Below are 3,385 nucleotides of genomic sequence, written 5' to 3'. Positions count from 1 at the left end.
TAGAAGGAGGAAAAAATAATAAAATTCATCTGGAGGGGAGAAAAACCAAAAATATGAATGAAATGAAAAAAATTGGTAAGGAAGTGAGCCCAGCAGCACCAGATCTCAAACTATGCTACAAAGGTACAATCATCTAAATTATTTTTAATAAGCAAAGAATAGAGAGGTCAATCTGTGGAACAGATTAAGTATACAACACGCAAAAGCAAATGAGCACAGTAACCTAGTGTTTGATAAAGGGAAAGATCTCAGTTACTGGGGTAAGAAATTACTTTTCAACAAAAAAACTGTTGGGAAGCTTCAGTATAGACTAGTATCTCACATAGTCCACCAAGAAAAGCTCAAAATGGATACAGAATTTAGAGATAAAGGGTGACATTGTAAGCAAATTTAGTGATCATGGAAGAAATTACCTGTCAGCTCAATGGATATGGAAAGAGTTCATGACTAAACAAGAGACAGAGAGGTTCACAGGATGTGAAGTGGTTAATTTTGGTTACAAAAAATTAGATTTTTTTATAAACAAATAAAACCAATGCAGCTACAATAAAGGGGAAAGAATAGGAATGGGGGGGGGTCCTTGTAACAAGTTTCTCTGATAAAGGTTTCATTATTAAGATATATAAGAAACGGAGTCAAATTTATAAGTATAAGAGCTATTCCCCAATTATAAATGGCCAAATGATATGAAGAGGGAGCCATGTTTTTAAAAATGCTCTAAATCACAATTAGGTAAATGAAAATAAAAACAATTCTGAGTTTCTACCTCACAACCATCAGATCAACTAAGACCACAAAAAAGGAAAATGTCAAATGCTAGAGATGTGAGATAACAGGGACACTAATGTACGATTTATGGAGGTGTGAACTAGTCCAAATGTTCTGGAAAGTAATTTGGAACTATGTCCCAAAAGCTATTAAACTGCCTATACCCTCTGACCCAGTGAAATTGCTAGGTCGAAGCTATACCCCTTAGAGATCAAAGAAAGGTGAAAAAGATCCACATGTACAAAAATATGTATAACAGCACTTTTTGTGGCGGTAAAGATTTGGAAATAAGGGGATGCCCAACAACTGGGGAATGGCTGAACAAGTTATGGTATATTAATGCAATGTAATAATATTGTCCTTTGTGAATTGATGAAAGGCATGGTTTCAGATATTCTTGAAAGATTTACACGAATTTATGAAAGGCAAAGTAAGCAGAATGAGAAGCACTATTTGTACAGAAAAAGCAATATTGTAAAGATAATTATCTTTGAAAAATGGGAATTCTAATCAACAAAATAACCAATCACAATTCCAAAGGATTTGAAATGAAATTCACTATCCACTTCCATATAGAGAGATGATGGACTCAGAGTGAAGACTGAAACATATTTCCTACTTTTTCTTTTTTCTTTTCCACACTTGTTGGCAATAGCTAGTAGAGGAATTTGTTTTGCATGACTGTACATATTTGTAATGAATGTTTTATCTTGCCTTCAGTAGGTAGGGAAGGGGAAGGGAAAGAGAAAGAATTTAGAAATAAAAATAAAATGAAATTGAGTTATTAGAAAATGCTTCATATAAAATACATAGTACTAAAAGGAAAATCAAAAAAGAAAAGAAGAAAAAAAGAATTCACTATGTGTAAAGACTGAGCTAACTGCTTATTGAGCTACAAAAGATTAGGTAATGTGAGAAAATAATTATTAATAATGAATTTTGGGGCAGCTAGGTGGCACAGTGGATAAAGCATTGGCCCTGGATTCAGGAGGACCTGAGGTTCAAATCCAGCCTCAGACACTTGACACTTATCAGCTGGTGTGACCGTGGACAAGTCACTTAACCCTCATTGCCCCACCAAAAAAAAAAAAAAGAAAAAAGAATTTCTAGGAGAAACCTAGAAGCTGCAAGTTGCTCTCTCCCCCTCCCCAGCCAGGGAAGGGCTTGCAGCTTAACAAAAGGAATGCAGATTGACCTTTCTGATTAGTTAGGGGAAGGAAACATACCTTGACCACCCCCCCCTCCAGTCATGTCAATCAATGGAGTTGAATGATGCTAACCAATTATCTTAGATCAATGTGTGGTGACCCGCCTCTACCTGAGAAAGGATAAAAATCCCTGGAGACAGGAGGGTGGCTCTCTTAAACTTTTTATTTTGAAGTTATTCTATTGTTTTATTTTGAAGAAGGAAAAATGACAAGCCACAACTTGCCTACAGAAAAGGCATTTGGGGTGGGGCAGGAAGGCAGGTGGGGGGGGGGAGTGTGATAAAGCACTCTAAGGGAGCCAAGAGGCCTCAGAGAAAGTCTCCAGTCAACCAAAGCTCAGAATAAAAAATCTAAAAAAAATCTTCAGTAAAAATCACATTGAAGCAACCACAGAGGTGTGCTGTGCGAATAGGGACGAATGGAAGGACTGGGATTTCTCACTCTGGAGTTCTCTTTCCATCAAGGAGACACAAAACCACCAAGCTATTTTCTAAACATCTATGGGTGCTTCTGTGTTTTTCTAAACGTTTCACTGGTGATGCTCAATCTTATGAGTCTTGTTCCATAATAATCTATGATGTAACTAGTGCCGTCAGAAGGACCAACAATCTGCATTGAAATGAGAATGAAGTCAATTAGACTGCCAATTCCACAAAATCCAACAGTGCCAAATTTTAACAAACCTAAAGCAGGGTATCCCAGGTAAAACCTGTCTGCTCCTAACCAGCCAAGGAATAGGGAGCGAGCCACTGCCACCCTTTACATTACGGCAAGGTATGGTCTTGAAAAAAACCAACTTCACTTCCGGTAAAATGGGTTTCATTGCCGCTAAAATCCTTACAAGTTATGTTTGGTGCTGGGTAACATGATGCATGAGCTGTGCAATTTGTACAGTTAACAGGTTCTTGAGTGGCGTCATTTATTTCAGGATCTTTACAAAAATATTGTCCCACTCTGAGGTCCTCGCACTTGACCGTCTCATCGTCCCCCACGGCCCGCGATCATAGTCACGGAAATGAGCCACAGGACGCCCAGGATCCCGGGGCGCCATGATGGAACTGGCTCTCTTAAACTCATATGCGCTTCTCTTACTCTCTTGTACCTGGGACCCTCTTTAACATGCTACACACTCTTTCTGCTCCTGCTTAGCAAAAACGTGCTGGGTATGTAACTAGTGGGGAAGTCAGTCAAATACGTGGTTAATACTTTAGTAATATATATGATCTTAGTTAACAAAAGTGCTTACTGCCAAAACTGGTGCAATAGCCATTAATTGATAAGTAGCAATATTTTAGAAAACCCCAGCCTAGTTCCCCAATAATTTAGACAAAAACAGGCTAGCCCCCCAATATTTTAAATGACAAAGTAACATATTGTGCCTATCCTCAAGGAGCTTACAGTCTGGTAGT

At 38.2% G+C, this 3,385-nt stretch overlaps 1 pseudogene; it reads right to left on the bottom strand.

The window, feature by feature from the left end:
- Positions 1 to 2,474: 2,474 nt before the first annotated feature.
- LOC122732009 lies at positions 2,475 to 3,053 on the bottom strand (annotated as a pseudogene).
- Positions 3,054 to 3,385: the final 332 nt, after the last annotated feature.

The sequence above is a fragment of the Dromiciops gliroides genome, chromosome 6 (assembly GCF_019393635.1).
Source record: "Dromiciops gliroides isolate mDroGli1 chromosome 6, mDroGli1.pri, whole genome shotgun sequence".
Lineage (NCBI taxonomy): Eukaryota > Metazoa > Chordata > Mammalia > Microbiotheria > Microbiotheriidae > Dromiciops > Dromiciops gliroides.
The sequence above is the reverse complement of the archived record's forward strand: the minus strand, read 5'-3'. Positions and strand labels throughout refer to the sequence as shown.